This window comes from Ranitomeya variabilis, chromosome 3, assembly GCF_051348905.1.
Source record: "Ranitomeya variabilis isolate aRanVar5 chromosome 3, aRanVar5.hap1, whole genome shotgun sequence".
NCBI classification, from domain to species: Eukaryota; Metazoa; Chordata; class Amphibia; order Anura; family Dendrobatidae; genus Ranitomeya; species Ranitomeya variabilis.
This window is the reverse complement of record NC_135234.1, coordinates 196,938,155-196,961,529: the sequence shown is the minus strand read 5'-3', so window position 1 is coordinate 196,961,529 and position 23,375 is coordinate 196,938,155.

The following is a 23,375-nucleotide window of genomic DNA, read 5'->3' as shown; positions in this document are numbered from 1 at the left end:
GGAGAAGTAACCGTATTAGCTGACAATTACACCTGCTATAATTCCCACGACACTACAGGTACACCAGTAGGTCTCTTCAAGACAAGTTTCTGCAAAGAGAACAGTTCTCTAGATACTGATTTGCTAATTAAACATACACAATATATGTACACCAAAGATACCTGATGAACCTACCAGAAAGAGGAGAAGTCTCGATCAGCTCCATATGAGTTATGAAGAAGATCCACTAGTATATATTGATGCCATTGGAGTGCCAAGGGGGGTGCCTGACCAGTTTAAAGCCCAGAACCAGATCTATGCTGGCTTTGCTTCTATAATCCCACAGGTGCAGATTAATAAAAATGTTGAATGGATCAAATATATACATATATTACAGTGAACAAAGATTTGTCAATTATAGCTGTGATGCCTTCCAGGGTATAGTTGAGGATTTGGGCCCTAACACTTGTATGACCCGTGCTGCAACCCGACCTAAGAGAATTACACTGAATCCTGTCCAGACAAGATCACATGCAGTGATATAAGAAGCTGACACAGGATTGTGGTTGGTGGATAGTGGGGACATTAACTTTTGGGAGTAGGCTGACAGTAATCCTTTTGGGAAGGAGCTGTAGACCAGCATGTCATGTCGCCCCCCACCACCAGAGAACCAACCACATCAGGTAGGGCAAAACAGATACAGGAGTATTATCCCTGGAGGCCCTCTGACTAGCTAGCTATGCAAAAACAATTGGCTGACCCTGAGAACCAACCTTTCTCATTTTACAAACAAATAATGACAATATGATAGATGTATAAGTACACCTGGGCAGGCCTAGGTAGATAGTGAAAGCAATCTCGACTGGCACCTTCCTCAATCAAGAAGTAGACCCACCAGAGTATGATGGTACTGATCCAAGGGAGATCCCTAAGTACATTCCCCTCAAGAGAGTAGACAGAACCCCCCATTCTCAGATGATACTAAGATTTAGTTTAGGGACAGTGGGAGAACTCCATGTGAGGTTAGTGAAGGGTTCAGCTGCCTGGAGGCCTCTCGCTAGGGGAGAGTTTCTGAGGTGTCTGGATGAAGAAATCCACCTCCCCTTTCCCCATTACATGGACAGTCTCGAAGGATCCTTCTTTAAGGGAAAAACTTAGTGTTTAGGGGGTTTGTCAAGGTGAAAATGTATTTTCTTATATACTTTTTATACTTTTATATAACTTTATACTCTTTTTGTACTGCTATACTTTTATACTGTGAAACAATAAGTTTTTCCTATCTGTTAGTTAATGCAAATGTAATTGTATTTAAAATGGCCGCCAGGGTTCAGTTTCGTTTCTGGTTTGTGTCTGGAGGGATGAATCATTTCTTTGGAATCGAAACTAAAAGAATGAGAAGAAGAGGAGGAATTCACCAGGAGACGTTCGACGAATCAGAGAGAGAGACTGAGCACTAGATGTATGCTGCTTAAACCCCACCCATTGCATTCCCTTTTTAGTACTATGTATTGAAAAATAAAGCACAGTTGTTGCTCGGCTACTCAATGAGCTGAACGCCAGAGCATCAGCAAAGATTGAATCAGCTACGTGTCTGAATCATTTCTTTTTCGGTACCAGAAGCTCTGCGCTCACATTACAATTTGGAATGACTGGTGAATGAGGATTAATTGTCGTATTACGACCCCGACATTAGGATTAGGAACTGCGGTCAGTAGAGATACCACCTCCTCAGAGCTCGTCCCATGTTGCGTTTTAGCCACCAGGTCATATCAGTGTGGCCTCTTAACCACCAGGTCATAACAGTACAGCTGGCCCACAATGTGTTAAATGAATCTCAAAAGAGGGAAAAGAAAGTTCTGAGTCTTTTTTTTTTTCCTTTGTAGCTTGTTTTGTCTTTTTTTCCCCTTAATCTCTGGGTGGTTCAGGATTTTGGTGCTGATATGGAGGCTCAGGGTCTGTCCTTGCGTGTGGATCAACTCGCTGCAAGGGTACAGAGTATCCAAGATTATGTTGTCCAGACTCCGGTATTAGAGCCTAGAATTCCTATTCCTGATTTGTTTTCTGGGGATAGATCTAAATTTTTGAACTTCAAAAATAATTGCAGATTGTTTTTTGCTCTGAGACCCGGTTCCTCTGGTATCCCCATTCAGCAGGTGAAGATTGTTATTTCTTTGCTGCGTGGCGACCCGCAGGACTGGGCATTCTCCCTTGAGCCAGGAAATCCTGCATTGCTCAATATTGACGCATTTTTTCAAGCGCTCGGATTGCTGTATGACGAGCCTAATTCTGTGGATCAGGCAGAAAAGACTTTGCTGGCTCTGTGTCAGGGTCAGGAAGCAGCAGAAGTATACTGCCAGAAATTTAGAAAGTGGTCTGTGCTCACAAAATGGAATGAGTATGCCCTGGCAGCGATTTTCAGAAAGGGTCTTTCTGAAGCCCTTAAAGATGTTATGGTGGGGTTTCCCACGCCTGCTGGTCTGAATGAGTCAATGTCTTTGGCCATTCAGATCGATCGGCGTCTGCGCGAGCGCAAGGTGGTGCACCATATGGCAGTGTCCTCTGAGCAGAGTCCTGAGCCTATGCAATGTGATAGGATTTTGACTAGAGCAGAAAGGCAGAAATTCAGACGTCAGAATGGTCTGTGTTTTTACTGTGGTGATTCTGCTCATGCTATTTCTGATTGCCCTAAGCGTACTAAGAGGGTCCCTAGGTCTGTTACTATTAGTACTGTACAGCCTAAATTTCTCTTGTCTGTTACCCTGATTTGCTCATTGTCGTCCTTTTCTGTTATGGCATTTGTGGATTCTGGCGCTGCCCTGAACTTAATGGACTTAGAATTTGCCAAGCGCTGTGGTTTTTCCTTGGAGCCTTTGCAGAGCCCTATTCCCTTAAGGGGGATTGATGCTACGCCATTGGCCAAGAATAAACCTCAGTACTGGACACAGTTAACCATGTACATGGCTCCAGCACATCAGGAAAATATTCGCTTTTTGGTGTTGCATAATTTGCATGATGTTGTTGTGCTGGGTTTTCCATGGTTACAGGTACATAATCCAGTGCTGGATTGGAGATCTATGTCTGTAACTGGTTGGGGTTGTCAGGGAATACATAGTGATATTCTTTTGATGTCAATTTCCTCGCCCCCTTCTTCTGAAGTTCATGAGTTTTTGTCGGATTTCCAGGATATATTTGATGAGCCCAAGTCCAGTTCCGTGCCTCCTCATAAAGACTGCGATTGTGCCATTAATTTGATTCCTGGCTGCAAGTTCCCTAAGGGCCGACTTTTCAATCTGTCTGTGCCAGAGCATGCCGCTATGCGGAGTTATGTAAAGGAGTCCTTGGAGAAGGGGCATATTCACCCGTCTTCGTCACCTTTGGGGGCTGGATTCTTCTTTGTTGCCAAGAAGGATGGCTCCTTGAGACCCTGTATAGATTATCGCCTTCTCAATAAGATCACGGTCAAATTCCAGTACCCTTTACCTTTACTTTCTGATTTGTTTGCTCGGATTAAGGGTGCCAGTTGGTTTACTAAAATCGACCTTCGAGGGGCGTATAATCTCGTGCGTATTAAACAAGGTGATGAATGGAAAACAGCATTTAATATGCCCGAAGGCCATTTTGAATATCTTGTGATGCCATTCGGGCTCTTCAATGCTCCATCGGTATTTCAGTCCTTCATGCATGATATCTTCCTGAATTATCTGGATAAATTCATGATTGTGTATTTGGATGATATTTTGTTTTTTTCCAATGATTGGGAGTCTCATGTGAAGCAGGTTAGGATGGTGTTTCAGGTCCTTCGTGCTAATGCGTTGTTTGTGAAGGGGTCTAAGTGCCTCTTTGGCGTTCAGAAGGTTTCTTTTTTGGGTTTCATTTTTTCTCCCTCGGCTATTGAGATGGACCCTGTTAAAGTCCAGGCCATTCATGATTGGACTCAACCCACATCTGTAAAGAGCCTTCAGAAATTTTTGGGCTTTGCTAATTTTTATCGCCGCTTTATTGCTAATTTTTCTAGTGTGGTGAAGCCTCTGACCAATTTGACGAAGAAAGGCGCTGATGTGATGAATTGGTCCTCTGCGGCTGTTGATGCCTTTCAGGAGCTTAAACGTCATTTTACTTCTGCCCCTGTGTTGCGTCAGCCAGATGTTTCGCTCCCTTTTCAGGTTGAGGTTGATGCTTCTGAGATTGGGGCAGGGGCCGTTTTGTCTCAGAGAAATTCTGATGGCTCTTTGATGAAACCATGTGCTTTCTTCTCCAGAAAGTTTTCGCCTGCTGAGCGTAATTATGATGTCGGCAATCGGGAGTTGTTGGCTATGAAGTGGGCATTTGAGGAGTGGCGACATTGGCTTGAGGGAGCCAAGCATCGCGTGGTGGTCTTGACTGATCATAAGAATCTGATTTAACTCGAGTCTGCTAAGCGGTTGAATCCTAGACAAGCTCGGTGGTCTCTGTTTTTCTCCCGTTTTGATTTTGTGGTCTCGTATATTCTAGGATCTAAGAATGTCAAGGCTGATGCCCTTTCTAGGAGTTTTTTGCCTGACTCTCCGGGAATTCTTGAGCCGGCTGGGATCCTCAAGGAGGGGGTGATTATTTCTGCCATCTCCCCTGATTTGCGGCGGGTACTTCAGGAGTTTCAGGCTGATAAACCTGACCGCTGTCCAGTGGGGAGACTGTTTGTTCCTGATAGATGGACTAGCAGGGTAATTTCTGAGGTTCATTGTTCGGTGTTGGCTGGTCACCCTGGGATTTTTGGTACCAGAGATTTGGTGGCTAGGTCCTTTTGGTGGCCTTCCTTGTCGCGGGATGTGCGTTCGTTTGTGCAGTCCTGTGGGACCTGTGCTCGGGCTAAGCCTTGCTGTTCCCGTTCCAGTGGGTTGCTTTTGCCTTTGCCTATTCCTGAGAGGCCCTGGACACATATTTCCATGGATTTTATTTCTGATCTTCCTGTTTCTCAGAAGATGTATGTGATCTGGGTGGTTTGTGACCGTTTTTCTAAGATGGTCCATTTGGTACCGTTGCCTAAGTTGCCTTCCTCCTCTGATTTGGTTCCATTATTTTTTCAGCATGTGGTTCGTTTACATGGTATTCCGGAGAATATTGTGTCTGACAGAGGTTCCCAGTTCGTTTCTAGGTTTTGGCGGTCCTTTTGTGCTAGAATGGGCATTGATTTGTCTTTTTCTTCAGCATTCCATCCTCAGACAAATGGCCAAACGGAGCGAACCAATCAGACCTTGGAAACCTATTTGAGATGCTTCGTGTCTGCTGATCAGGATGATTGGGTGACCTTTTTGCCGTTGGCCGAGTTTGCCCTTAATAATCGGGCTAGTTCGGCTACCTTGGTTTCGCCTTTTTTTTGTAACTTTGGTTTTCATCCTCGTTTTTCTTCGGGGCAGCTTGAGCCTTCTGACTGTCCTGGTGTGGATTCTGTGGTGGACAGGTTGCAGCAAATTTGGACTCATGTGGTGGACAATTTGACGTTGTCTCAGGAAAAGGCTCAATGTTTTGCTAACCGTCGTCGGTGTGTTGGTCCCCGGCTTCGTGTTGGGAATTTGGTCTGGTTGTCTTCTCGTCATGTTCCTATGAAGGTTTCTTCCCCTAAGTTCAAGCCTCGCTTTATTGGGCCTTATAAGATTTCTGAAATTATCAATCCGGTGTCTTTTCGTTTGGCCCTTCCAGCTTCTTTTTCCATTCATAATGTGTTCCATAGATCCTTGTTGCGGAGATATGTGGTACCTATGGTTCCCTCCGTTGATCCTCCTGCTCCGGTGTTGGTTGAGGGGGAATTGGAATATGTGGTGGAGAAGATTTTGGATTCTCATTTTTGAGGCGGAAGCTCCAATATCTGGTCAAGTGGAAGGGGTATAGCCAGGAGGATAATTCTTGGGTTGTTGCCTCCGATGTTCATGCTGTCGATTTGGTTTGTGCTTTCCATTTGGCTCGTCCTGATCGGCCTGGGAGCTCTGGTGAGGGTTCGGTGACCCCTCCTCAAGGGGGGGTATTGTTGTGAATTCCGTTCTGGAGCTCCCTCCTGTGGTTGCTAATGGTATTTTTGTGAGTTCTGCCCTTGGGCTCCCTCTGGTGGTTTCGGGTGGAACTGCTGCTCCTTTAGGTAGCTGTAGCAGCTGCCTCCACTGATCGCCTTGCCTGGGTTTGTTATTTAAACCTGCTCTGGGCTTTAGTTCATGCCAGCTGTCAATGTTCTTGGTTGGATTTGGTTCTCTCCTTGGATTTCTTATATGGCCTGTCCTTGTCAGCAAAAGATAAGTTTTTGCTAGTCCTTGTTTGTCCATCTGCTTGGACTTTATTGCTCTGCAAATATGTCTCTTTTTCTCCAGCTTGTCACTATGTCATATTCAGGCTAGCTGGAAGCTCTGGGAAAGCAGATTTGCCCCTCCACACTGTGAGTCGGTGTAGAGTTCATTTTTGTAAACTCTGCGTGGATTTTGTAGTTTTTAATACTGACCGCACAGTATCCTTTTCTCTCTGTCTATCAAGTTTAGTATTGGCCTCCTTTGCTGAAATCTGATTTCATTTCTGTGTACGTCATTTCCCTCTCCACTCACAGTCAATATTTGTGGGGGGCTGTCTTTCCTTTGGGGGTTTTCTCTGAGGCAAGATAGCTTTCTATTTCCTACTTTAGGGGTAGTTAGCTCTTAGGCTGTGACGAGGTGTCTAGGGAGAGTCAGGAACATCCGACAGCTATTACTAGTGTTGTTGTTAGGATTAGGAACTGCGGTCAGTAGAGATACCACCTCCTCAGAGCTCGTCCCATGTTGCGTTTTAGCCACCAGGTCATATCAGTGTGGCCTCTTAACCACCAGGTCATAACAGGATGCTTTCTCCCACCCCTGGGAGTTTGCCCTGGCGTATGCCTTCTCGCCAATCCCATTGCTACCCAGAACATTACAGAAGATCCGGATAGATCAAGTTACGATTCTGGTAGCCCCATTGTGGCCAGGGAGAAGCTGGTTCAGCGCATTAACAAGCATGTGTCTAGAAGGCCCAATTCTGCTTCCCCAAAGATGCGACCTTCTTCAACAAGGTCCCCTGATCCATCCGGACCTACACAAGCTAAAACTAGCAGCTTGGGTACTGAAGCCGAGATCCTGAAAGCCAGAGGTCTCTCACAGGAAGTAATTGAAACCCTACAAAAGAGTAGGAAGCCAATAGCTAATGCCATTTATGGCAAAATAGGGAAAAAAATTTCGTCATGGCGTTTCCCGAACAGACCGGATCGATTCAACCCAAATATTGCACAGATCCTTCAATTCCTCCAGAAGGGCTTGGAACTGGGGCTTTCACCTAGTACCCTAAAGGTTCAGGTGTCAGCTCTTGGGTTTTTCTTCGACCAACATCTAGCAAACCACCGGTGGATCAAACGATTCATAACATCGGCAATTAGAATCCGTCCGAGACTTCATGTCCACACCCCTCCTTGGGACTTGAACCTTGTTTTAAATGGTCTGACCGGTGACCCTTTTGAACCCCTTTCAGCCTCCAGCTTAAAAGTCCTGACCCTTGAAACCATCTTCCTGGTAGCTATCACTACCGCCAGGCGTATGGTGGAACTGCAGGCCTTATCAGTCCAGGAGCCATTCCTGACCATAACCATGAATAGTATAATCCTCAAATTAGACCCTTCCTTTATGCCTAAGGTACTGTAGTTTCAGACTTCCACAGAAATCAAGACATCATTTTACCCTCATTCTGTCCAAATCCCTCTAATCCAAAAGAAGAGGCCTTTCACACCCTGGACATCCGTAGAGTGGTCCTGTTCTACCTCCAACAGACAGAAAGTTGGAGGTTGGACCAAAACCTGTTCGTCCAGTGGTCAGGACGAAATAAGGGCAAGAAAGCAGCCAAAAGCACAATCGCTAATTGGATTAAACAAGCCATTAGTCTTGCATACTCATCCCAGAAGCTTGCACCTCCAGCTTCATTAAAAGCCCACTCCACCAGTTCAGTCTCGACTTCCTGGGCAGAGAGGGGAAACGCATCATCAGAGCAGAAATGCAGAGCCGCCACGTGATCATCGGTCCATACATTCACCAGACACTACAGGCTCAAGTTCAATAGGGACCTATCATTTGGCAGACACGTTCTCCAAGCAGTTGTCCCTCCCTAAAGAAATTAGTGGTTGGTATCACTCAGATACTGCTGTCGTGGAAGGTGACTGGAGAAAATAGAATTACACTTACCGGTAATTCGGTTTCTAGGAACCTTCCACGACAGCACTAATTTCCCTCTCTATCTGATGTATTTACTAGATGATTCCTGCACTTAAGTGGTAACTATACATGCTACTGTGTCCAGAAAAAACACTGGTGGTTGCAGGAAGGGGAGGGGTATTTAACCTCTTTGTTTCCTGTCCCCTATTAGGGCGGGGAGACATCCTCCGATACTGCTGTCGTGGAAGGTTTCTAGAAACCGAGTTACCGGTAAGTCTAATTCTATTTTTTTTTATTTGTGTTTTAGACACGCTAACTCGATTCTGATCCCAAATTTTTTCACTCAATATTGGGTGATGCCACAATTTATTTTCCTCTTTTTGATCTGGAAAAAGAAATGCCATCAGTTAGTTTATTTTCATGTTTTCTTTGAAGTATGCTTAAATAAAAGATCCTTAAAAAAATTATCTATTCACCAAACAATTCTCTCCTCTGCCACTCCTATGTACTGTTGCATCCATTCCTTGCTGATTTCCTTATTTTCTCTTCCAGAAGGGTTGACACATGATTGCAGAAACCAAACAATGCCTGCAAGGGTGACGAACATTTCCATACTAAATCCTTTGCCTTGCAATATTTTGTTTCTTGTTACTCAGATTTTATTTGGATATAGAAAGGAAATTTGAAATTTCACATTGTTGTACTGAAACTTCAGACAAATAATGCATCCTGAAAAGAAATTTCTGCTAAACAAGGCAGAGCAGTAATGTTATTTCTGAGGTTTGTTAGCATTCACTATAAATAACTTTAGTGAGAATCAATGGCTCTGCTTTTTTGGATAAAGGTTAGGAGATTCTGAGGCTTTTGTGAGGAAGCTCCTGTTGTGTTTTTTGACAAGAACCATTGATAAGAGATGGTGCAACTGCAGGAACTCTATAAAAATAGATTTGTGTCTTAGTGTTGCTGATCAATGTTCTAAATGTTCTATTTGAAAGACTATTGAATATGTGCAGTAGGTTATGTTTCTGTGTGCTAAATGACCTGGCAAGACTGTAAGTTTGCATTTTGTAGGTTGCATAATGTAAATGAAAAACAATAAATATAAGTGCCAATATCATATTTGCATCACAGAATTACATTGTTACTTTAGTTTTTAATTAAAAATAATGTGAAGGGAAAATAACTGTTTTAAAAGTAATTACAAACTTTTTATTGCTCTATTTAGTCATTTTGGAGTTATATTGGTTAAAATGTTTACAGGTTCACAAAGTTGACATCCATTATTGACAGCCATTGTAATGATCATATAGGTGAAAGAGGGTGTAATTTGCTACACTTTCATTACAAACCCTAATATATAATATAGCAATTGCTAATTATAGAAATTTTGCTTTTATAAATAATCTGATTTGATTGTTATTGACATATAGCATAAAACCCCGGGGAATGAATGGAAAGCAAGGGAATGTCCTGCAGTTACCTTGAGTCACAGTGATGCGCCCTCTGCTGGATGTCCTCATATGAACTCGAGCGTGGGAAAAATTCCCAGGCTCGAGTTCATATGAGGACATCCAGCAGAGGGCGCATCACCGCGACTCAAGGTAACTACAGGACATTCCCCTGCATTCCATTCATTCACCAAGTTTACAGACAGGAACGACTGCATTAGCAGAGCTCCTGGGTGTAAAATGATTTAACCCCTTCAGATGGATTTACATTGTGGGACGTGACCTGAACGACGGAAGGTATGGGATATTGTTGTTATTTTATTTTTCCTTTTTTACAGAATGAGGGTCTTCAGGTGGATTTAGAGTCTAATAAAATATTAAAACACCCTGTGTCTTTATTTCATTAAAGTACTTTGTAATAATGTGTGTGTGTTTTATTAACCATTTCCTACTATTGGATTAATAATGGATAGGTGTCATTATTGATGCCTCTCCATTATTAATCTGGCTTAATGTCACCTTACAATAGCAAGGTGACATTAACCCTTCATTACCCCATATCCCACTCCTATATGGGAGTGGGAAGAGAGTGGCCAAGTGCCAGAATAGGCGCATCTTCCAGATGTGCCTTTTCTGGAGTGGCTGGGGGCAGATGTTTTTAGCCAGGGGGGGCCAATAACCATGGACCCTCTCTTGGCTATTAATATTTGCCCTCAGTCACTGGCTTTACAACTCTGGCAGAGAAAATTGCGCGGGAGCCCACGCCAATGTTTTTCCGCGATGTAACTCTTTAATAGCTTGAGGGCCCAAATTTTGCACATACACACTACTAACATTAGTAGTGTGGAATATGCAAAAAAAAAGGGATATGAAATGGTTTACTGTATGTAAACCATGTCTCATATCATGTCGGGTTTGAGAAGGAGATAGCAAAAGCCGGCAATTGAATTACCGGCTTTTATGATATCTAGCGCTGAATTAAATATAATTATATATATATATATGTGTGTCTCAATGACATATATATATATATATATATATATATATATATATATATATATACAGTTAGGTCCATATATATTTGGACAGAGACAACATTTTTCTAATTTTGGTTATAGACATTACCACAATGAATTTTAAGCAAAACAGTTCAGATGCAGTTGAAGTTCAGACTTTCAGCTTTCATTTGAGGGTATCCACATTAAAATTGGATGAAGGGTTTAGGCGTTTCAGCTCTTTAACATGTGCCACCCTGTTTTTAAAGGGACCAAAAGTAATTGGACAATTGACTCCAAGGCTATTTCATGGACAGTTGTGGGCAATCCCTTTCTTATGTAATTCTCAATTAAGCAGATAAAAGGCCTGGAGTTGATTTGAGGTGTGGTGCTTGCATTTGGAAGGTTTTGCTGTGAAGTAAACATGCGGTCAAAGGAGCTCTCCGTGCAGGTGAAACAAGCCATCCTTAAGCTGTGAAAACAGAAAAAACCCATCCGAGAAATTGCTACCATATTAGGAGTGGCAAAATCTACAGTTTGGTACATCCTGAGAAAGAAAGAAAGCACTGGTGAACTCATCAATGCAAAAAGACCTGGGCGCCCACGGAAGACAACAGTGGTGGATGATCGCAGAATAATCTTCATGGTGAAGAGAAACCCCTTCACAACAGCCAACCAAGTGAATAACACTCTCCAGGAGGTCGGCGTATCAATATCCAAATCTACCATAAAGAGAAGACTGCATGAAAGTAAATACAGAGGGTTCACTGCACGGTGCAAGCCACTAATAAGCATCAAGAATAAAAAGGCTAGACTGGACTTTGCTAAAAAAAATCTAAAAAAGCCAGCACAGTTCTGGAAGAACATTCTTTGGACAGATGAAACCAAGATCAACCTCTACCAGAATGATGGAAAGAGAAAAGTATGGTGAAGGCGTGGTACAGCTCATGATCCAAAGCATACCACATCATCTGTAAAACACGGCGGAGGCAGTGTGATGGCTGCCAGTGGCACTGGGTCACTAGTGTTTATTGATGATGTGACACGGGACAGAAGCAGCCGAATGAATTCTGAGGTACTCAGAGACATACTGTGTGCTCAGATCCAGCCAAATGCAGCCAAACTGATTGGTCATCGTTTCATACTACAGATGGACAATGACCCAAAACATAAAGCCAAAGCAATCCAGGAGTTTATTAAAGCAAAGAAGTGGAATATTCTTGAATGGCCAAGTCAGTCACCTGATCTCAACCCAATTGAGCATGCATTTCACTTGTTAAAGACTAAACTTCAGACAGAAAGGCCCACAAACAAACAGCAACTGAAAACCACCGCAGTTAATGCCTGGCAGAGCATCAAAAAGGAGGAAACACAGCGTCTGGTGATGTCCATGAGTTCAAGACTTCCGGCAGTTATTGCCAACAAAGGGTTTTCAACCAAGTACTAAAAATGAACATTTTATTTTTAATTATTGAATCTGTCCAATTACTTTTGGTCCCTTTAAAAACAGGGTGGCACATGTTAAGGAGCTGAAACTCCTAAAATCTTCATCCAATTTTAATGTGGATACCCTCAAATGAAAGCTGAAAGTCTGAACTTCAACTGCATCTGAATTGTTTTGTTTAAAATTCATTGTGGTAATGTCTATAATCAAAATTAGAAAAATGTTGTATCTGTCCAAATATATATGGACCTAACTGTATATATATATATATATATATATATATATATATATATATATATATATATATATATATATAGATATATATATTGTATATATGTTTTAACAAACATTTGAGCACATAAATCCATTAGATGTCGGTTTTGCAAGCCTGCGAGAAAATATCGTAGTACGGATGCCGTACGGATTACATACGGAGGATGACATGCGCAAAATACGCTGCCACACCCTGCCTACGGATGACATGCGGATCACTATTTTGGGAACATTTCTGCGTATTACGGCCGTAAAAAACGGACCGTAATTTCATACGCTGAGTCTGACGCCAGCCTTATACAGAATTTGGTGAATAAAAAGAAGTAAACCCCAAAATATGTCAGAGCAAGTTTCTGCATGGACTTCATGACTGATTCAGTACAAACAAAGATACAATCATATAGAAAAATATTCTCAAGAACCTGAAATATGATAAACAATGATAGAAATGTGATTGGTATATCAAGTACAAAGTTGAAACACATACACATAAAATGTTTGAAAAGTGGGAGACCACATGGTTGTGTCACAATCTCATAGACTATATGTACTTAGGAAGCAGATGTATGTAGACCCAAACAAATAGCATACTAAAATGCAGATTGAGGCTAAGAAGTACCAAATATATATATGTAGAACAGGCAAAAACCTATATGACATCCTGCTCACAGAGAAACCAGAGAAACCTGCCTGCTCACAGAGCTTAGCGATACAGAGAGACTCGAGATGGACTATTTGCCTCCTGGAGCACAGATTTTCCTAGAAGAGTTTGCGGACTCCATATACAGAGCCTCTAAGTGCTAGAAGAGCAGAATCCCCCCTCAAGTGACCCCATTTTGGAAATTATACCCCTTTGAGAACTTATCCACATGTGTAGTGACGTTTTTGACTCCATGAATGTTTCCCAGAAACGAGCAGAAGTGAATGTTGCCAAGCAAAAATTGCAAACTGCCGTTGTAGTGATCAGTACGCTGTAGTGACCAATACGTTGGAGTGACTAGTATGTTGCAGTCACCATTACGTTATGCCGGGCTTATGCTTCTGTAGGCTTGGGCCGGTAAGTTAGGCAGCTCTCATCGCTTCAGAAATGCCAAATATTTGATGGAGCTGTATCATGGCTTATTTTTTCCAGGACAAGATGTCAGTTTCAACAGTACCATGCTTATTTATATTCGTCATTTTGATCGCGTTTTATTCCACTTTTTGTTCAGTGGTATGATGATAAATATAATAATAATGATAATAATGATAATAATAAATAATAATAATAATAATAATAAAGCATTGTTTTTTATTAAATTTTATGGTGTTCTCTAAAGGGGTTAACTAGTGAGATAACTTCATAGGTCAGGTCATTCTGGACGCAGCAATAACAAATGTGTACTTTTATTGTTTTAATAATTTTTTCATACAAATATTTATTTATGGGTACAATATAACAATTTTTTTTATTAATTTTTATTTTTTTATATATATTTGTACAATTTTTTTAAAACTTTTTTTTTTAACTTTTTTACTTTGTCCCAAAGTATGGGACTTTCATTTTTTGCAGGCTGATGGCTTGTATGGCATAGAGATGCAGGCACATACCTATGCTATGCAAACTGTCAGCACTGTACTGACAGACGAAGTTGCTGATCATGCTCTGAGAATGATCAAGCAACTTTGCTAGCTCAGGTGACCCAGATGTCATCATGGCAATGATGGAGAGCCTGCGATGATGTTGCGGGATCTCCAATCCAAGGGCAGGGGCGTTGTCCTCCCTCTGCCTGATCACGAAATGCTGCGATCGAGTTCTGGAGTAGGTGGGGTTATAACAACTTTACTTATTTAAGCCAGATTTATGTTTGAGGGTCTACACTTTAAGACTGACCAAGATGTATTAAATCTATTAATAAGTTTGGTGACTCTTAATGAAGCATTAATCGTTTCACGTATAGCTTTGTCAAGGGTACTGGGGAGCTGGGTAGTATGTTTTTTTTCTTGCTCCACGTATTAACGGTTGCTGTTTCTGTGTTGCTGGACACTGTTAGGAGCTCTTTTTTGAGTTGTTTATTGCCAATTCAGGGGAATTTTAATTATGTTTATTTTGCTGATCCGTTTTCAAATAATGTTTTTCGTTCCTATATCATATTTGTCAATAGTATGAATTTTTCTGCTTTGTACATTTACTGCCTGATTAATATATACCCGATTGATTATTTTAAGCCATTGTCTGATTCATCAGCTACCACACTGTTCCTTTTTGGGGGGTTTATGGGGTGTTTTTCACTTTTTTCTTTAGTAGTTGTGTATACATTTTTGTACTTAAGAATTTTATATTTGCATTTGTGTACTGGTAGTATTTCTTTTTGGTAAGACATAATAATCTCTATTTATTGGGTACTCTTTAAATGTTTTTTAGACTTTTGGCAAATATTTTGGCTGCTTTTTCATTATTTGGTTACCAAACCATGGGCACCATGAATCAAAGTCTGGTAGTGTGATTGAGGTCAGGTTTATTTTTCTTCAAAATGCTCCAGTTTTTTCCAAAGAAAATATTATTCCCACATCACTCCAAGTGATTATTAAGTTTCTCCCATATCAAGTGACCTGTCAACTACCTGTAGGGGCGCTGGTAGAAGCAAGCTGTGTAGTCGCCAGAGAGGTTCTGCCTCTGGTTATGGTCCCTGGCCAAGTCTAACTAGATTTTCACTGAAATTAGCATTTTTGAAAAAAGTATACCTGATTGCAATCATAGAGACAGGCTCTGATTTATGAGGCCATAATTCGGACAACACAAAGTAGCTGACAAGTTCCTATTGGATCACATTCACACTTATAACAGTGCAATTTACAGTGATGCCCCCCTTTAAGAATTCAGTAACAGTCAGTGATCCCAAAAATTTCCACCTATAGTCAGAGAAATGGAGGAGCATTCTTTTACAAACCAATTGGTATATGTATGTGATTTTCTAAAATACATGATCTATTACACTACTATTTTGTTACACAATATTGCACATTTTAGGCAGGAGTGGAAAAAATGCTTTCAAAAATAGAAGTGTTAATAGTTTATATTTAGTAATAACAAAATGCAAAGTGAATGAACAAAAGACAAATCTGAATCAAATCAATATTTGGTTCTCCCCCTTTCATATATTATTCAATGAAGATGGATTTTATCCGTGAATTGAGAATTTGGAGAATGAATGATCAGTTCAGCAGAAGAAACATGATGATTTCTCTAATAAGACATATTGCAAAGTTTCTTATTTTCATATTTATTTATGGAAAAACATATTACGAAGCCATATTGTGACTTGTCATACTGCTCAGCTTCTAATTAAAGGGATTGTCTGGTCTATGTCTGGTCTAGAATGACAAGTCTGCAGTCACTCTGTGCGACTGTAAACTTGTGAATACTCCCAGTGCACACAGGGAACGGCAGTCAAGTATGCGATATGCATACTCCTAGCCAGAACCCGCTCAATACAAGTGTATCAAAGTGCAAGGGGGGCCCACTCGTTGGCATTGGCACTGGCACAGGGCCCCTCATAGTACGGCGGTGTGTTTGACAGCGGGTGGCGCCTCCCACCGGCAGAAACACTTTTGCGTACTATGAGGGGCCCTGTGCCAGTGACATCGCCAACGAGTATGCCCCCCCACCTGATGAAGGAACCTGCACTTTCATCTGCACCTTCCTCTTTGTCCCCGTGTAAGGTGGTATAGTATGCGGGAAGGGGAACCTGACTTTCTGCAGGGTCAAATTCTGGCTGTGTAGAGTGCAAGGGGAATGTAGTGGTCTGGGTCAATGTACCAGCAGACTCATCTAGCAGTGGCTGGGCAATGGGCAGGATGAGGAGGAAACACAGATATAGGCCCAAATAATAAAGTGGGCTAAATGCAGTTCAAATGTGGTAACAGGACTAAACAGGCGGCATTGCTTTGCTCAGTGGAGGAAAACTGTAATGAGTGGCAGACACAGTTAGTAGGCCCAAATAATAAAGTAGGCTAACTGCAGTTCAAAATTAGTAGCAGGACTAAACAGGCGGCATTGCTTTGTTCAGTGGAGGAAAACTGTAATGAGTGGCAGACACAGTTAGTAGGCCCAAATAATAGTGGGCTAAATGCAGTTCAAAATTAGTAACAGGACTAAACTGGCAGCATTGCTTTGTTCAGCGGAGGACAACTGTAAGGAGAGGCTGCCACAGTGAGTAGGCCGAAATAAGTAAGTAGGCTAAATGCAGTTCAAAATTGGTAACAGGACTAACCTGGTGGCATTGCTTTGTTCAACAGAGGACAACTGTAATGAGAGGCTGACTGTTATGACCCCAATGGCAGAGGGTCTCAAAAATAATTACTAAGTCTGCAAACACAAAAACCAGCTCATAGGGCAGTGGTAACTGGGCTGACCATATATCTAATCCTAGCACCACAAATACCAGCAGCCGGGGAACGTGCCTACGTTGATTCTAGACGTCTCGCGCCAGCTGGAGAACTAACTAACCCTAGAAGGGAAAAGAAATACCTTTCTTGCCTCCAGAGAAAAGACCCCAAAAGTTGGATACAAGCCCCCAACAAATAATAACGGTGAGGTAAGAGGAAAAGACAAATGTAAGAATGAGCTAGGTATTTAGCAAAGAGAGGCCCACTAGCTAATAGCAGAATATAGTAAGATAACTTATATGGTCAGCAAAAACCCTATCAAAAATATCCACACTGGAAATTCAAGAACCCCCGAACCGTCTAACGGCCCGGGGGGAGAACACCAGCCCCCTAGAGCTTCCAGCAAGGTCAGGAATCACATTTAGTACAAGCTGGACAAAAAATGAGAGCAAGCAAATAACCCAAAAAACAAAGAAGCAGGACTTAGCTTAATTTTGCACGAACCAGGACCAGCAGATAGGAGCAAACAGAAAGGATCTGATTACAACGATGCCAGGCACTGGACTAAGGATCCAGGAGGTTTATATAGCAACACCCCTGGACTAACGACCCAGGTGGGTGCAAACTGAGGGAAGAAAATCCCAGAGTCATATCACTAGTAACCACAAGAGGGAGCCAAAAAGTCTAATTCACAACAGCTGACACATTGAGTAGGCCCAAATAAGTAAGTAGGCTAAATGTAGTTCAAAATTGGTAACAGGACTAAACAGGCGGCATTGCTTTGTTCAGCGGAGGACAACTGTAATGAGAGGCTGACACAGTGGGTAGGCCCAAATAAGTAAGTTGGCTAAATGCAGTTCAAAATTGGTAACAGGACTAAACTGGCGGCATTGCTTTGTTCAGCGGAGGACAACTGTAACGAGAGGCAGGCACAGTGAGTAGGCCCAAATAAGTAAGTAGGCTACAATGCAGTTCAAAATTTGTAACAGGACTAACCAGGTGGCATTGCTTTGTTCAGCGGAGGACAACTGTAAGGAGTGGCTGACACAGTGAGTAGGCCCAAATAAATAAGTAGGCTAAATGCAGTTCAAAATTGGTAACAGGACTAAACTGGCAGCATTGCTTTGTTCAGTGGAGGACAACTGTCATGAATCCCAATGGCTAGGGATAGCACAGGACAAGCAAGGTACAAATATATAACGGACGAGCTCTAGGGTGATGGAACCTGGGCTGACCGCTGCCCTACGCCTGACAAACGCAACTAGAGATAGCCAGGGAGCGTGCCTACGTTGGTTCTAGACGCCACGCACCAGCCTAAGAGCTAACTAGTACTGCAGAGAAAATAAAGACCTCACTTGCCTCCAGAGGAACGAACCCCAAAAGGTATAGTTGCCCCCCACATGTATTGACGGTGAAATGAGAGGAAGGCACACACATAGAGATGATATATATAGGTTTAGCAAATTGAGGCCCGCTGTAAACTAGAAAGCAGAACGATACAAAAGGGGTCTGAGCGGTCAGCAAAAAACCCTAATCAAAAAACCATCCTGAGATTACAAGAACCCATGTGCCAACTCATGGCACATGGGGAGAACCTCAGTCCACTAGAGCTACCAGCTAGCATAGAGACATAATAAGCAAGCTGGACAAAAAACCAAACAACTGAAAATCAGCACTTAGCTTATCCTGAAAGATCTGGGAGCAGGTAGGCAGGAACAAAACAGAGCACATCTGAATACATTGATAGCCGGCAAGGAAATGACAGAAAGGCCAGGTAAAATAGGAAACACCCAGCCTCTGATGGACAGGTGGAAACCAAAGGCCGCAACCCACCAAAGTCACCCAGTACCAGCAGTAACCACCAGAGGGAGCCCACAAACAGAATCCACAACAGACAACTATAAGGAGAGGCTGACACAGTTAGTAGGCCCAAATAAGTAAGTAGGCTAAATGCAGTTCAAAATTGGTAACAGAACTAAACAGGCGGCATTGTTTTGTTCAGCGGAGGACAACTATAAGGAGAGGCTGACACAGTTAGTAGGCCCAAATAAGTAAGTAGGCTAAATGCAGTTCAAAATTGGTAACAGAACTAAACAGGCGGCATTGTTTTGTTCAGCGGAGGACAACTGTAATGAGAGGCTGACACAGTGAGTAGGCCCAAATAAGTAAGTAGGCTAAATGCAGTTCAAAATTGGTAACAGGACTAACCAGGCGGCATTGCTTTGTTCAGCGGAGGACAACTGTAAGGAGAGTCTGACACAGTGAGTAGGCCCAAATAAGTTAGTAGGCTAAATGCAGTTCAAAATTGGTAACAGGACTAACCAGGCGGCATTGCTTTGTTCAGCGGAGGACAACTGTAATGAGAGGCTGACACAGTGAGAAGGCCGAAATAAGTAAGTAGGCTAAATGCAGTTCAAAATTGGTAACAGAACTAACCAGGCGGCATTGCTTTGTTCAGCGGAGGACAACTGTAAGGAGTGGCTGACACAGTGAGTAGGCCCAAATAAGTAAGTAGGCTAAATGCAGTTCAAAATTGGTAACAGAACTAAACAGGCGACATTGATTTGTTCAGCGGAGGACAACTGTAATGAGAGGCTAACACAGTGAGTAGGCCCAAATAAGTAAGTAGGCTAAATGCAGTTCAAAATTGGCAACAGGACTAACCAGGCGGCATTGCTTTGTTCAGCGGAGGACAACTGTAAAGAGAAGCTGACACAGTGAGTAGGCCCAAATAAGTAAGTAGGCTAAATGCAGTACAAAATTGGTAACAGGACTAACCAGGCGTCATTGCTTTGTTCAGCGGAGGACAACTGTAAGGAGTGGCTGACAAAGTGAGTAGGCCCAAATAAGTAAGTAGGCTAAATGCAGTTCAAAATTGGTAACAGGACTAACCAGTCGGCATTGTTTTTTTCAGCGGAGGACAACTGTAATGAGAGTCTGACACAGTGAGTAGGCCCAAATAAGTTAGTAGGCTAAATGCAGTACAAAATTGGTAACAGGACTAACCAGGCGTCATTGCTTTGTTCAGCGGAGGACAACTGTAAGGAGTGGCTGACAAAGTGAGTAGGCCCAAATAAGTAAGTAGGCTAAATGCAGTTCAAAATTGGTAACAGGACTAACCAGTCGGCATTGTTTTTTTCAGCGGAGGACAACTGTAATGAGAGTCTGACACAGTGAGTAGGCCCAAATAAGTTAGTAGGCTAAATGCAGTACAAAATTGGTAACAGGACTAACCAGGCGTCATTGCTTTGTTCAGCGGAGGACAACTGTAAGGAGTGGCTGACAAAGTGAGTAGGCCCAAATAAGTAAGTAGGCTAAATGCAGTTCAAAATTGGTAACAGGACTAACCAGTCGGCATTGTTTTTTTCAGCGGAGGACAACTGTAATGAGAGTCTGACACAGTGAGTAGGCCCAAATAAGTTAGTAGGCTAAATGCAGTTCAAAATTGGTAACAGGACTAAACTGGTGGCATTGCTTTGCTCAGCGAAGGACAACTGTAATGAGAGGCTGACACAGTGAGTAGGCCCAAATAAGTAAGTAGGCTAAATGCAGTTAAAAATAGTTAACAGGACTAACCAGGCGGCATTGTTTTGTTCAGCAGAGGACAACTGTAATGAGAGGCTGACACAGTGAGTAGGCCTAAATATGTAAGTAGGCTAAATGCAGTTCAAAATTGGTAACAGGACTAAACTGGTGGCATTGATTTGTTCAGCGGAGGACAGCTGTAATGAGAGGCTGACACAGTGAGTAGGCCCAAATAAGTAAGTAGGCTAAATGCAGTTCAAAATTGGTAAAAGGACTAACCAGGCGGCATTGCTTTGTTCAGCGGAGGACAACTGTAAGGAGAGGCTGACACAGTGAGTAGGCTAAATGTCTGCCAAAAATGTTTTCATAAATAAACAGGTGGCATAGCTAGGTACAGGTGTGGGCTCCTCTGCTGAGTAGCAGACAGTGGTAGTAGGCACACAGTATTAACTGGTCTAAATGGAGGCCAGGGCCCCTGTATATTTTAACTATCATCTATCATTTCAACAAATTTGTATTGGCAGTGCCATTGAAGGATTTAACAGCACAGACTACACAGTGGTGGAGCAGGGAGAGGTAAGTATTGCAAGTGGTAGAGCACTGTTCGAGCTGGGGGGAACACTCTCTCGTAGGCGGCGGTACTGGCACAGGGCCCCTCATATTACGACGGTGTGTCTGACGTTGGTTGTGCACCACCACCGTCAGAGACACTTCATTGTACTATGATTGACCCTGTGCCAGTGCCGTCGCCCAAGAGTGGGCACACCCACCTGTCCAGGCAAACGGCACTCACACGAGTGCTTGCGCCAGGTGGTGACCACGGCCCTGTGGGGGGAGTCAGCCCATTTAGGGAGGTATAAAAATGGCCTATGGTGGACATTCAGCAGCTGCAAATGGAGGAATTGAAGCAGTCAGTAAGAGGAGGCCAAAAGCAAGACATTTTTCAGGCAAGCTACGTGTCAGCAGGGGAAGGTGGGGCCAAATAATTTGAAATCCATGATTGGTTCATTTTAATGAAGGTTAGATCATCGACATTTCGGGTAGCCAGACGTGTCCTTTTTTCGGTCAGTATTGAACCAGCAGCACTGAAGACTCTTTCGGATAGCACACTAGCAGCAGGGCAAGCGAGCTCCTGTAATGCATATTCTGCCAATTCAGGCTAGGCTTCTATTTTAGATGCCCAGTAATCAAAGGGGAATGACCTGTGAGGGAGAACATCGATGAGGGAAGAAAAGTAGTTCGTAACCATACTGCAAAAATGCTGTCTCCTGTCACTTTGAATCGATGCAGCAGCACCTGTCGTGTCAGCGGTCACTGCGAAATCACTCCACAACCTGGTCATAAAACCCCTCTGTCCAACGCCACTTCGGATTTGTGCACCTCTAACACCTCTGCCATGTTGCCCCCTACGGCTCGTGTGAGAACCATCACCGCCGCTGTGTGCTGGGAATGCCTGGACCAAACAGTCTACAAGAGTTGCTTGTTTGGTAGCCAATATTTGCTCAAGGTTTTCATGTGGCATGATAGTTAATTTTCCTTTATATCGTGGATCCAGGAGGCAGGCCAACCAGTAATCGTCATCGGTCATCATTTTGATAATGCGGGGGTCCCTTTTTAGGATACAGAAGGCATACTCAGCCATGTGGGCCAATGTTCCAGGTGTCAATTCACTGCTTGTGCTGGGTTGAGGAGCACTTTCTTGCAAATCAACATCACTTGTGTCCTGCAAAAACCCTGTACCTGACCTCGCAACGCCACCAGTTTCTATTGCCCCCTGAGAAGCATCCTCCTCCCATAAATATTCATCCCCATCATCCTCCTCCTCCTCCTCTTCATCCGCCACCTCGTTCAGGTGAGTTCCCTGAGCAGACAATGGCTGACTGTCATCAAGGCTTCCCTCCTCCTCGGCTGCAGACGCCTGCTCCATAATGTGCATCAAACTTTGCATCAGCAGACGCATTAGTGGGATGCTCATGCTTATGATGGCGTCGTCTGCACTTACCAGCCGTGTGCATTCCTCAAAACACTGAAGGACTTGACAGAGGTCTTGTAGCTTCGACCACTGCACACCAGACAACTCCATGTCTCCTGTTATGATCCGGTGACCTTGGAGCCACATGAGAGACTTTCTCAGGAGTAGGTGGTACCTGTACTGACCGCAAACCCTAAACTAACACCGCAACTAGAAGTAGCCGTGGGATGTACCTAACACGTCCTAGACACCTCGACACAGCCGGAGGACTAAATACCCCTATAGATGGAAATGGGAATTCTATCTTGCCTCAGAGCAGAACCCCAAAGTATAGGCAGCCCCCCACAAATATTGACTGTGAGTATAAGAGGAAAGACACATGCAGGCAGAAAAACAGGATTTAGCAAAAGAGGCACTTCTAGCTAAATAGAAAAGGATAGGACAGAATACTAAGCGGTCAATATTAAAATCCTAAAAATATCCACAGCAGATAATACAAATATTCTACATCTAACTAAAGACATAGAAAGTATATCTGCATCTCCTGAGAATCCAGCATGACTGAAAAATCCAAACAAAGTCTAAGCTGGACAAAAACACAATGAATTGCACTGAATTGCAAAGCACACTGCAAGTGTGCACAGAGACAAAAAACCAGACACTTATCTTTAGCTGAATTGGCAGCAGGGCATGAGGAACCAGAGAGAGATGCAATCCCTCCAAGTACAATGGACAACTGGCAAGGACTCATGGATCCTGCAAACCTAAATACCTAGTAAAGCTGCAATCAGCAGAAACACCTGCCCTGGATTACAACCCCAAGACAACTGCACTACCACCAACAACCACCGGAGGGAGCCCAAGAGCAGAATTCACAACAGTACCCCCCCCCCCCTTGAAGAGGGGTCACCAAACCCTCACCAGAGCCCCCAGGCCGATCAGGACGAGCCAGATGAAAGGCATGGAACAAATCAGCAGCATGGACATCAGAGGCAAAAACCCAAGAATTATCCTCCTGGCCATAACCCTTCCATTTGACAAGGTACTGAAGCCTCCACCTCGAAAAGCGAGAATCCAAAATCTTCTCAACCACATACTCCAACTCCCCATCAACCAACACAGGAGCAGGAGGATCAACAGAGGGAACAACGGGCACCACATATTTCCGCAATAAAGATCTATGGAAAACATTATGGATGGCAA